General features: G+C 45.2%; 1 long non-coding RNA gene across 1 annotated transcript in view; it reads left to right on the plus strand.

Annotated features, from left to right (window-relative positions):
- Positions 1-13,811, plus strand: part of LOC118026751 — a 57,227-nt gene that overhangs the window by 32,521 nt on the left and 10,895 nt on the right. Inside the window, exons 2-4 of the long non-coding RNA XR_004683675.1 lie at positions 802-2,268; positions 3,278-7,087; positions 9,018-10,512. This is a non-coding gene — a long non-coding RNA (uncharacterized LOC118026751). The remainder of the gene's footprint in view (positions 1-801; positions 2,269-3,277; positions 7,088-9,017; positions 10,513-13,811) is intronic.

Raw genomic sequence — 13,811 nt, forward strand, 5'->3', positions numbered from 1 at the left:
GTTTTTCTATAGGTAAGGTGGAATACTGATGGCTTGCAGTGAGGAATAAACGTACGGAAAATGTCAAGAATAGCATCTGGTATTGGAGTAGTACTTGACAAGTCGTAGCTGCAAGTGAAGATTTATTTAAGAGTTCTAGTTTTGTCCTACAACTATTCATTGAATTTTTAAAAAAGGAATACATAGATTTTCTCAGCTATTCAAGAGCTTTGAAATGATAGAAATGTGTCATACCTGTCTTCATCTAAGAAAGTCATCTTTGTTCACTTATTTTGACTTGCTGTGAGTGTTTCGGGCAATTTTTAATTAAGCCCTCACAGATTTTATACCATTAGTTATGTGGTAAGCCAATTATTTGTGAAAATAATATTCTTGCTTCCTTTGGGGGAATTTCCTCCACAGAAATATACAGCATCCAATTTGATGTGCTACAATTTCAGATATTGAAAAAGGACTTTAATTTGAGACGGGGTCCGTTTGGATTATTGAGATTCTACGACCTGAAACTGCTCTGTTAGTTCTGTTTTTCTGGCTTCTGGGAGAGGAGGAGATATGAATTCAATTAGCACCTTGGTGTTTTCTTTATCCCTCATTTCAGTATGGGAGATGCTTCATATGCACAGTGGTGTCAGGTTACATCAAAAGAGGGGGAAACAGTTTCTTGATTTTTAATTTGCTACCAAAAAGGAAAGGCACCCATTTTGTTCCGCTCTAATTAGTATGGGAGCTGGTGCATGACTTTGAGGGCAGGCAGATGCTTCAAAGGCGGTGTAACCAAGATTTTTATTAATTTCCGTGCAGGGTTTTCGCTTCTGCCGCGTCTAGGCCAAAGGTAACAGCCAGGAAGACGAGCAATGCAGAGTGCTAACCAACCTAAAGCAGGTGTTATCAAGAACAAGTCACGGTGGTGAGAAAATGGCATGTTCACAGTCTCCCACTTCCTTCTCCATCAGAAACACAACGTTCATTATTTTATTTAGGGATTCGAAAAATTATTTTAAAGTCAGTAACAAGTCTAATTATAAAGACATTTGCTGTGAAGGTGCTGGGATTAAGGCCAGTTTGCCACGCCCCCTTTCGGAGAAAGCCAGAATGGAATCATGCAGAATGTTCACTCTGCCACCAAGTCCTGCTTTTCTAATGAGGAAACAGAGGCCCATGTGGCAAACTAAGGATTAAGCGACTAGTTAGCGCTCTGGTCCTTGCATTAAGCGCTGAAATCTTGATCCAGTAATAGATTCGTCCGGTAAAAGGAGCTTCCTTAACTAACTGGTTCTCACTCACGTTCTTCAAAGGGCCTCTGCGGTCCTCTACACACCTCCAGAGGGGACTTCGCCTCCACTGCTGAGAGACCAAAGCCTAACCTGTTACAAGTGACATTCTGCAGCTCATGTCCCAGAAACACTAGCATGCCTGAGCTCCAGCAAGGCTGCCTGGGTGGTCAATCCATTTAATTCAGTGAGCACTTCGTTCTAGTTAGCTGAGCATCTACTTTGTGGCAGGCACTGTGGAGGTTCATAGATGAGAGAAACACTGAGACCCTACCCTAGCCTATAAAAACATCATGTAGGGAAATGTTTAAAATGTAGGTAAGCTCCGGGGCTTCCTTTAGGCTAGATGTCAAACTGAAATGCCTGCAGAGGCCCAGCTGACAACATAAATGAGTGATTTTGGCTGGATGTGAAACAATTTGGGTTTGGGGGGGGTGCAGTGCTGTGGGCTGTTTCCAGCTGGAGAGTGCACTCCTGTTTTAAAGGGACAGCCAATTGTGTTCCCATGCAGAAATGCAGGGCCAGTCTGGCCAATACTGAAGATTTCTCAGGAAAAGCCAGAAAGCTCAGTTTTTGGGTAAAATCCCTCAAAAGGACTGTGCAGGCCAAATGGACCCAGCCCAGTTTGCTGTCTCCCACTTAGCCATGTGCAGAGCGGTCCCAGAGAGCAGGGCGCAGTGCCCTTCAGAATCATTCTTTTTCATCCTCTGCCACAGCTTTCCTCGTCCTTTCTTCTCCCCCAGCCCCCTCTGGCCCAGGCTCGGGTTCAGCAGATGTTCCAGAGGAACACAGGGCATCGGTCATGGGCTCAGTATAAACAACCTTGAGCAACACTACTCTGGGGTAAGCACCTCACTGTAGACTTGCAATTTTTTTAAAAAGGCGATATTTATGATTTTCTTCTTTCAGGGGAGAGCTGTATCCATTTGATAAGCACTTGGAGGCTGACATGGGTTAGCGCTGTATGAAGATGCACAGTAGAGAACTCCATTCTGCAGTGAGTGAAAACAGCATCAAATGCCATGTGAAAGTCACTGCCAGAAACATTACATTAGTGTTAAAACTGGGTTAAAAAATTCTAAAGGGACCAGTAGGCCAGCCATTAAAAGACCTGCGTGTGACCCCTCTATCTTTCTCTCCTCTCTTTTTTTAAAGATTTTATTTAATTAAGGGTGCTTGGGTGGCTCAGATGGTTAAACATCTGCCTTAGGCTCAGGTGATCTCCTGGTCCTGGGATTGAGCTCCAGGAGCCCCACGTCTGGCTCCCGGCTCAGCAGGGAGCCTGCTTTTCTCTCTCCCTCTGCCCCTCCCCCCGACTCATGCTCACTCTGTCTCAAATGAATAAATAAAATCTTTCTTTTTTTAAAGATTTTATTTATTCATTTGACAGAGAAAGAAAGAGAGCAAAAGTAGGGGGAGCGGCAAGGAGAGGGCAGGGGAGAAGCAGGCTCCCCGCTGAGCAAGGAGCCATGCAGGGCTGGGGCTTGATCCCAGGACTCAAATGACTGAGCCACCCAGGCACCCCTTCTCTCCTTCTCTTAAAGAGATAATGTGAATATCAGAACAATAAATGCAGACAGACAGTGCCTTACCATATTTAAAACACTGCCTATGATGTAGGCGTCAGGAGCTGAAGGTTAAGAATGTCAGCCGAGGGGAGCACATGAGGAGTTCATGAGAGATGGGTAACAGAAGGAATGAATGGGATCCGAGGAGAAGGTTCGAGTTACCCCCAAGGAGAGTCTAGAAAAGGGAAGGAACAGACCATCAGAGGACATGGCATGTGTTTTGGAAGAGATGACCCTGGAATGCAAAATAGGAAAGTCAAAAGTCAATAGGGGATGATGGACAACAATGAGGTGGGAAAGGATCCGGGGTTATGCTATAGATATATGTAAACATGCACAGTGTTATACTGGAAAATGGCTAACCACTGGCCCTCCTGGGGTGGGGGAAAGCCTTGATTTGTAGCATTTGCTTATCATGCGATATAAATACTCCCACAGTGACTAGTTTCAAGCTATCGACGTGAAGGCGTTGAAAGCAGAGCCGGGAAGGGATGTGCACGGTTGGGCCCCCGCAAGGTGGAAGGTAAGGAAGGGGACATAACGAGGTCCAAGGAAACTCAAGATCCAGGGGTGCCTCAGCTATGAGGGGTAGCGACGTCTAAAGAGTGGCTCGAGGAGTGATGGCAGAGGTCCTGAAGCCGGAGAGGTGCACACAGAGATTAGAAGGAGCCCTCCAGCTAGGAGGGCGACTGTGGAGAAGGGGCTGGAGGATAGAGTTTATGATCAAGGTCCTGAAGCCATGGAGGGCAGTGTGACATTGGCTCAAGGTCAGTAATAAAAGTCACGGGATGTTATGCTCCATCGTCCATTGCCAGTTATTGAGCATCTTCTATGGGCATGATGCTGTGTGGACTCTAAAGACAGATAAGACAACATTCCTATCCATTTAGTAGGGAGTTGAGGCCTGGACACACGAAATACAGTGTCATGTGACTGGTACATGTGAGGGACGCTATAGATTAAAAGATGAGGCTCTTAATATTAATAATAGATAGCACTTATTTGAGCCCTTACAATGTCCCCAGCATTGTTAGGTACTTTACCTGCATTCCTTTTAATCTTCAGAACAATACATTTAATAGACGAAGAAATGGAATTAGAAATTTTAAATAACTTATCCAAGTTCACACATCTGGCAAGTGGCAGAGTCAGGCTTGAAACCCACATCTTTCTGGTGCCAAAAAGCCTGTCCCCCAACCACTGTGCGTACTAGCCCCCCTCCCCCTTAAAGACAAGGCTCTGATGGAGATGAAGGAGAGTGTAATAGGAGATTTGGAGTTTCTTTTTAAAAAATTACTCAGCTTGCATATTCCTAAAGAGTCAATTCATGTTAAGAAATAATTTCCCTTGTGCTCACATGTGACATGTATTTTTAGGATCTGCTGTTAGCAAGTGTATTTTTGTGTGATTGAGTGGGAGAGTGGGAAAGTTTTGCAGAGCTGTTTAAACCAGAATGCAGGGGGCACAGCAGAGACTTCAAAATCTCTGTCATCTAACGTCTTGGAAAAACCACAAAGAGACGTGTTCTCAATTTATTATTCTATGTACATCCCCAGATGAATGACTAGTTAAAGGTATTGTTAAAGCATTTTAAATGACCCACTTCCAGCAGCGAACAAAATCACTTACTGTGCCAAGCCAACTGGCGTTTCTGAGATTATAAAACCACAAAGTGAGGAAAACGTTAAAACTGCTAAAGAAAAATGATACACAATAATGGAGAAGGATAAAAACTGAGCTTTATTGTCTGCATAGGCAGATGGCTGACCACTAGGTGGGCCTCAGTGTAATGTCCAGGGTAATTGGCTGCTGGGGTTTTTCTGGCGAGGAAGCTTCAGACTTCAGCTTGGTACACAAAATCCTGGCGCATTTCTTTCCTATGCCCTGCTCCCTGCCTTCTCCTCATGACTAGATCTGACAGTTGATCCCAGCAGGCAATTGAAAACAGAAAGTTACCTTTATCTTAAAATGCTATTCTGGAAATAACGACATGAAAGGTAATTAAGGACCAGATTTCCTATCCACCATTCTCTTCTGCATGTACAATTACCCGCAGATATAAAATTGCCTGCTTTGATAATTATACCCTCCAAATGAGGGGCAAGTGGCTAATTATGCCCACATGTGGCCGATTGCACTCTCCATTAGCCAATTATGTGCACGATTATTTGTGCACATAAATAATTGTACTCATGGAAAATAGCCGACCTCCTTTCAAATGCTCCTGCTTTGAGTGGCTGATGGAGCGACTGTCACACTGGAAATGTGTGTGAAAGAGTTGGGAGTGAAAGAGTATCAGATACCAGGAAATGCACAAGGGACCAGAGCTTGCGGGTAACGCTGAAGCAAATGGCAGTGGGAGTCCAGGAGAGCAGGAAGGACCACAGGACGGAAGGGTGAGCCTGTGGGTGAGGAAGGTGCTTCCGACGTTGGCTGAGTGGCTCACGTGTGGTGACCTTGAGCAAGTCATTAACCTTCCCCCCTTCCTACTAGTTCTGCATACACAATGAGGATGATAATAATGCCCAAGTCCCAGCTCTATTGTAGGATGGATCCGACAATTCAAAAGGATTTGCAGTCTACTTCGGATAAAAGCACTACGTAATATGAGGCATTACGATGTGGATCAGCACGTTTCCAGTTGCCAAGGAAAGGTAATGACCCTCCTTAGCAAACCAGGACCTCTGGCTTGGAGGGAAATGAGGTGTGATAAGGACAGGAAGCTTGATCCCCCAGGGCACTGATGAGACACCAGAGAATGACGTAGTCATACAGAATTCATTCATTCATTCATTCATTCATTCATTCATTCATTCCTTCAACAGACAAGAGTCAGCCTTTCACATGGAGCTGCTCTGATTAGTAAATGAGGGGAACTTTTACTTCACGCCTAGGAAATCTGGCATGGGTTTTCGCAGTTTGATTGGCAGGCAAACTCAATGCCAATGAATGCTGTGAGGTAGGGTCACTTTTAACAACGCAAGAACTGCGGTTTTCATGCCAATACTAACAAGCAGTAGATGTCACAGGGTAAGGCCAAGAAACAAGATAGCAGCTTTGCTACCTGCCTGTGTTCCCATCTTCCCTTTCACACACAGTAGGAGGAAGTATTCTGCCTCATGGGGGGAAGGAAAAAGATTCCCAGAGGCAAAAATGCTAAGTTAGTTTTGAAAGAAGAGGTGTTTGCCAGATAGGTGGGACATAGGGGGATGTGGTCATATTGTAGGAAACCAAGGTATAAAATTGCCTGGTCTAGGGTTAAATGTGTGGACTCTGAAACCAGACTCTGCCTGGGTTTGAATCCTGACTGTGTGATTTGAGCAACTTACTTAACCTCTCTGTGTTTCTGTTCACTCTTATAAGATGGGGATTATAATAGACTATGTCATAAAGTTCTGCAAGGGTCCAATTAATACATATATAAATAGAAGTATTTAGAGCAATGACTAACACAGAAGAAGCACTATCTGGCATCATTTTAATTACTAGACTAAAAATAGACCAAAAAGTCCATCCAAGAAAAGCAATACTAGTGGTTCTCAATCTTTAGTATGTCTAAAAATCACATGCATAACTGAGCAAATAAAGCAAATTCCTGGGTTCCATCCTCAGAGATTCTCACTCACTAGGTTGGGCTAGAACCCAGGATATCTTCACTTCAAACAAACATCTCCCGAATCCCACCCCATGTGATTCTGATGCAGGTGATCTGCAGACCAGGCTTTGAGAAATAGAATCACACAGAAGTGGCTCTGACCACATCCCATTTCTTACCTGGCATATCTAACATGTGAGAAGGAGATTCTAAGGCCTTGTGTTGAAGGTCTTTTTCTGGGATTTCTGCTTACAAGAGCCTCTTCAGGAACAGGCAGTGAGAACCCAGAATGGCAATAACAAGTCTCCTCCAAAGCAGAACTGTGTCTGCGCTGTATGGTCAGATGGGCACACCGGCAGCTTCCTCCTCTAACTCTTCTGTGTTTTCAGGAGACGGGATTTAAAAAAAAAAAATTAGTATTTTTATTATGAGATGAATCTCATGTCTCTAATTCTATAAATAAGGAAACCAAAGCATAAACATCTGCACTTAGGGGCACAAGTTACCAAAGCCAGATTGCTCCCATCTCCGGGTGATTCCCAGCAGTGGGAATGAAGGTGGACTTGCCCACAGTGCAAAATATTGACCTGTGGCTGGAGGCTCTGCATTTGCCAGAAAGAACTCGTTCTGCCTGCGGTGCGTCAATGCTTAAGGTAAGCGGTTCTTCAGAATGCTGGTTTTGAAAGCCTGGCTTCCCTAAATAGGAACATTCTAATGGTAGCAAAAATGAAAACGTCTTCTGAGTTGAAAAGGGACCCGCGGCGAAATGCTTATCACACACTCCTCCCCCTGGGCGATGAGCAGATGGCTGGCTGGCCTCCACCCCCAGGGGCCAAATGCTGAAGCAATCGTAGACAAGATACCAGGCATACGGGACACTTTTCAGAAATATGTTGTTGGCATAAAAAGAAATAATTGATTCATGATAATAAAAATGTTGTAGTTATTTTTTTTAAAGAATTAAAAAAAAAATTTTTTTTTTAAAGATTTTATTTATTTATTTGACAGAGAGAGACACAGCGAGAGAGGGAACACAAGCAGGGGGAGTAGGAGAGGGAGAAGCAGGCTCCCCGCAGAGCAGGGAGCCTGATGCGGGACTCAATCCCAGGACCCCGGGACCATGACCTGAGCCGAAGCCAGTCGCTCAACCAACTGAGCCACCCAGGCGCCCAAAAATGTTGTACTTAAATACTATACCCCAAAAAGAAATTTGCTCTCCCCATATCTACATATTGAATCTTCATGAAGACACGTTCCCCTAAAAACCCACTCGTGCCAGAATGTGTGTTATACTTTGTGATGTATTCACACAGATCTCATAGACCCGGTCAGGAATCACAGATAGTAAAGGTCATCTGCTCCCTGCCTAAAGCCTGAACCCTCTGCATTTCATCCCTAAGAACAGCCTCTCCCCTCTGCTGGAGGGTGGATTTAGCGGCCCGCTGTCCTCAGCCCTGCTCTAGCTGACATTTTCATCCCCGGCTTCCAGATGAAAACATCGGAGGCATGCTTATCTGGAAAGAGCCAGTCAGGCCAGAGGGAGGGACTGAATCTAACAAGATGATATGTGATAAGGATAATCGTGAAGCCGAACTCCAGACAGGAGGAATCGAGTAGCACATTTTTGAGAACAGTGGAGATGAACTCTGGTGGCTGGACACTTCTCTGTCTCTCTGTCTGCCAGAGAAGCCCATTCCATCTGGATGGCTCAAACTGTTGGAAAGTTCTTCTCCACATGGTGCTCATGTACCTTCAATCCATTCCTGCGGTGGTGGGGGGCTTGCTCGCCCCAGCTTCCCCTATCTCTCCCTTATGTGTTCCCCTTCTGCCTTACCCCCCTCCTCCTGACTAATGAGTGCCAGCCACCCCGGGGCCTTTTCTCTGGTCCTTAATGGACCAAACCCATTCCTGCCTCCAAGTCCTTACACCTGCTGTCCCACCTCTTCCAAAGCTGCCCCCTTCCCATCCTTCAGGACTCAGCCCAGATGTCTCCTCGCCCAGGGTCAAGTGAGGCCCCCCCTTCCTCTCACTCTCTGTACCCTGTTAACTCCCTTCTAGCACTCACCAACATTTATATTTGCTTAAAAATGTAGCTATTTGTACACTCTCTCTCCTGTCCCCCTCGTTCACTGCAAGTCTTCATAAGCTGGTAATTTGGGCGCCTGGGTGGCTCAGTTGGTTAAACGACTGCCTTCGGCTCAGGTCATGATCCTGGAGTCCCAGGATCGAGTCCCGCATCGGGCTCCCTGCTCAGCAGGGAGTCTGCTTCTCCCTCTGACCCTCCCCCCTCTCATGTGCTCTCTCTCTCTCTCTTGTTCTCTCTCTCTCAAATAAAAAAAAAAATCTTTAACATAAGCTGGTAATTTAAACTCAGTTCATAGATATCAGACCTGTTACTCTAGATAATTATATATCATTTATGGTCCATCCTGTGTTGATAAGTTTATTTTAATTGTATTAGGTATGAAGAGAGCAAGGGTATTTGTTCACTTGTTCTTACCTAGGGATCTATCTAAAAAAGATTTGAAGTAGACATTTTGAGGGCCAAATATGTGTGATGACAAGGCGATCTTCTGTTCCTAGATATCTAGCCCTTCCAGCTCACTGTCCCGGCCTGGGCATGTCAGGCCTCGGGTCCCCTTCAGACCATGTGGTCTCTGGAGCTGTGGCTCTCCATGGTTGGCAGTGGCACCTGAGTCGGCCACAGGGATGGGATGCTGGTTGCACGGGACCGGGTCAGTCCTGACCTGGTCAGCGGGCCGGAGCTGTCGGGAGCCGAGGAGGTGGGTAGCTGCTGCTGTGAACTCCCTTCTCCCGAGACTGCCAAATGGCCATCAGACAGTGTTAATGACTTTTGATTTAGGTTTGAACAGAGCAGTCCCTTGGGCCATTTACTGTGCTGTATCATCCTTTCTGGAAAGTGCTCTCTAAGTAACTGCCCAGCAGACTGAGGAAATAAAATGCTCACAGAGGGGGAAAGAAAAAAACAAAACACAGAAAGCCTGACTTTTCGTAACACGGTGTTTAGGTCTAGAACTGGATCATGAAAGGGGCTTAAATTTTCTGTAATCATTGCAGAGAACACTCATTTATCCCCTCCCTACCCCTCACACCTGCCTGCCTCTGTCTCTCCATCACACACACACACACACACACACAGTCATTGCCAATAGTAATAGAGTTGCTTCTTTACCTCTTGGAAAGAAACCTCATTTTGATGAAGACCGTGCTGACTAGCCTGTCTCGTAATTGTGGAGACAATGCTTTATGCCGATATCTTTGCACAGCTGAAGGGCCTGGTGGAAGCTGTCTTCTAAACAAAATAAGATAGAAAGATTCCTGCCAAGGGTTGGCAAAACTGCAGTCTTCTCTCCTCTCCCCAATGCTCACAGCTTTGGGCGGGGGGCGGGGTGGGGTGGTGACGAGCACGCGTGGGCAGGGTCCCCTGAAGGGAAGATGGGGGAAGAAATATATGTGGAAGTCAGGCTGGCTGACAGAAAGAATCTACCCCCGCTTTGGTAACTGCTCTGAAATAACTTGGCAGAAGTTTATAAGGACCTATTGCAGGGACTAGAGGAAGCCCTTAAGGCTGAGACATTTATCCCTACACAGACTCTTGAGAATGTACCCTGCACAGTGGTCCGTATTCTTACTCTGACAATGCTAAAGAGAAGGACTGCAGGTCATGTCTCTCCTCCCACGATTATGACAGAAGGTGACATCTTCTGAGGGTTCACCATGTGCCAAGGGCTGATCGAAGTGCTTTACTGTATAATCACATCTAGTCCTCACAGTTATCAGAAGGGAGTGGGTATGGAGCAAAAACCAATAAGGGTGTCCAGGAATTGCTACCCTCTCTGGGCCCCTGTAAACATAGTAATTGTGTTTTCTTCTCCAAATGCTATGCATTGCTTCTATTGCTGAGGTATTCACTGTAGAAAGAAGACATAATAGTAATGATGTAAAAGGGTGCTGGTCAAGACAGCATCCAACTGCGGTGCTCACTGAAGGCTGAACCCAAAACTCCAGCTTCTCGATCATCCCAGGATGAAGATCGCTTGGTTCAAGGACAAGCCAGGTAAATGGCTACTCTTCCTTATGTAAATGAGCAGCCTTCCAGAAAAGTGTGAAGAGATCTTTGTATTTTCTGGGATTCAAAAATCTGCCTCACTCTTTGGGTAAAGGGTGGTGGGTAAAGGTCACCCAGATAAGGGAGCCCAGTACATCTGGTTCTGTAAGGTAGCAGACACTGAAATGAGATCCACACTTGGAGCCCATATGCCCCTGGCTCTGTGCATGAACTGCAAGAGCTAATCACGAACAGCTGTAACTTTGGAACAAGTGAAACATCCTTGGCTAAGGTTGGCCCCAACAGAGAGGGCTCTCATCCTGTAGAAACCCATTGCATGTGTGCTTTCCTCTAGGCTGGAAAAGGCATGAGCAGACGAGTAAAAAGGCATCATGAAAGGGACTGTGACCTCTTGTGGAAATGGCGGTCTAGGTAGCCTCCGTTTCCATTTGGCATTGGAAGAAAAAGGACCCATCTTTGTGCTCAGCAAAGCCTAAAAGGTCTTGGGAGAAGGAAGCCTTGCAGAGGAATGGACTGCACTTTCTGGGGTGTTGACGAGGGAGAGAGGAAGGGCGAGTGCTGCTTCAGGCAGTCATTCAGGAACCTGGCTGATAGCTCATCTGCCATTTTTAACATTTGGTTTCCAAGGTTATTCCGGTCATTGAGGTCTCTACTCCAGTCCACGTGAAAGAGGATGGCTTGGAGGAGCGCAGATGGGAATTTTTATGGGCCAGACATGAAATGTGCATATTACCATTTCTGATCATACCTAACTAGAACGGGGGCTGAGAAATAGAGCCCCAGGAAGCAGCTTTTGTGGATAGCTAGCAGTTTCGGCCACCTAAGACAAGGGGGATCCAAAGCAATTAATTAGAAAAATATAATAAAAAATGGTGATGGCTCACATTTATTCAAAACTGACTATATACCAGGTAGCTCTCTAAGCGTTTGCATGGATCAACTCATTTAACCCTGACAATGGCCCCGTGAAGTCAGTGCTGTTATCATCCCCATTTTATAGATAAGGAAACTGAAGTCCGGAGGGGGTTGAGTAGAGAAGTGGTCATAATTGTGCCCTCAGGCTTTGAGCAGTTCCCACAAGTATCACCTGGCATCTGATGTAAGAAATGCTCAAACAAGGTAGGAACAAGGAGCAGAAGGGCACTGAGACTCAGTTGCCCGGTTGGGGATGGATGGATGAATGGGTTGGTCTTGAGGTTTGATAGAGAAGCTGATGCTTGACAACTTTTGTGGAGCCTTGAAGGGTAAGAGGGACATCACTGGAGAAACTGGTGGGTATGGCAGGCAGGAGGCAGAGGAAACCATACCACCCCCACAGAGACATGGGAGATACCATAGCATGTTTAGGGTCTTAAAGGATAATTCTTTTAAAGGTAAAATCATGGCCTCATGCAAATATGAAATGAACACATGTCAAGATTTTTTAAATTTATTAATTAATGAGGGAACCAGTAAGATGTTACAACTAGTTCAAAGGAGAACTCAAAGAACCACACAGGAGGCAATGAGGAATGCCAAAGTGAGCTTACAAGTAGATGCAAAACGGGTTTATCCACAGAGTGAGAATCAGCTATATTCCACTAGACATGATTCCGGTGCATTTCCATGCATCATTATCAATTTTATAAAACAGGCAGAGTTGTAAAAGAGCTCAATGACAATGAGAGGCATGACTAACCCACAGGGTGTGCTAGACAAGATGCCCCCGATTTATTTTTTTTTCTCATTTCAAAGTCTTTCACAGTTTTTTTCTGATAGGGACTATCAGTGATTCCGTGTGGCAGGAGGCGAGACTGTAAAGACAGTAGAGCCCAATTTTAAGGGGTAATAAAAGTCATGCAAAGGCATATGGACACCATCCTGCTGGTCAGTAAGTCTCACACTATTAATAGAGTGGATGAGACACCTGTCGAGCTTGTTCTCATGCAATTCTCAGGCCCAGCTCCTAAAGGGTCTGATACACTAGGTTTCAGGTGAAGCCTGATAATGTACAGGTGTATAAAAAGCCACCCAGGTGATTCTAATGCACTTTGAGAAACATTCATGGAACTAGTAGAGAGCCATTGAAGGTTTCTAAGCAGGGTAGAAACCTGAAGACATCTATGTTGGAGCAGAGGAAATTTGATTAGGAGGAAGAGAAACTTGATGGTCCTAAAAGACTGCAAAGCAATAGCAAGAACAATTCACATTTGAGTGCTGATGGTGGCCCCTGAATGTATAAGGCACGTGGCATGTTTTAGATATGAGAGCAGACTGAACTAAATCAGTGTCAAGGGGAAGAAAGGAGGGAGCAGAATTAAGAGAGATTTTCACTACAGCCTGACAACTCCACCTCCTCCCAAATTCAGACCCAATGCTGCACCCGTGGATATGCGTCCAGCCTCTTCCTGGGCCCACAGGGACTGGCCTAGGTGCCAGATAGATAGGGAGACTTCCCACCAGTATAAAGTCTGGACTTTAGAACCCTCTGGATGTGATTCATGCTTTCTAATAATAATGGACATCTGGGCCATAAAAAGAATCCAAGTTCCTCAACTCATATAGCCGCTCATCATTTGGAAGGGGTAAAACACTGTCACTATTTTTAGTCATCCGTGAAATGAACATTCTGGGGAAATACAGTGAGTTGATGCACTACCCTTGAGCAGGGGGCAAAATGAATGCTCAGCAGGGATACTTGGTATTTTAAGAGGATGGCAAAGGGAAGAATAGTGGGGGTGGGGCAAAAACTGAAATAGATTTCCCCCAATCATCTATTACAATAGAAGATAATTAAATTATAATCTTAATTGAGTACGCATTCGTGGGTCCCCTATTATTTGAATTGCCTCCCAACTGTTCATGTACAAATATGATACTTTGAACCGAAGCTATTTTAATAAAACATCCATTTTCAGAAGCTGTAATAGGTTCTCCCAGGTCAGATTTGATAAGCTATAAAGAATAAATGCCAACTCATATTTTTCTGTGGTAATGGGAAATAAAGAGAAATGAGTGGTTCAAACCAGTAGTTTAATTTTAGACAAGAGTTTGACTCCTTCTCTCCTGTCCTTTCACCGAAGCTGTTACCAAGTAACCAAGCTGGTTGGCTTGAGTCTCCCTGTTCAGCATTCACCCTTCCTCCCCCCGACCCTCTGTGCAGACACTTTTCATCTGTTAAATGAAAGAGTGGTTGTATAAGGGGCTATCCTGAGCTAGGATTCCTGAGGCCTATGTTCTGATTCTCTCTTGACTGCTAAATCTGTGAATGACCTTCAGCAAGACGCCTAAGGTCTGTGTAGGACCGC

This window comes from Mirounga leonina, unplaced genomic scaffold (assembly GCF_011800145.1).
Source record: "Mirounga leonina isolate KUSES-001 unplaced genomic scaffold, KU_Mleo_1.0 Mir_114, whole genome shotgun sequence".
NCBI classification, from domain to species: domain Eukaryota; kingdom Metazoa; phylum Chordata; class Mammalia; order Carnivora; family Phocidae; genus Mirounga; species Mirounga leonina.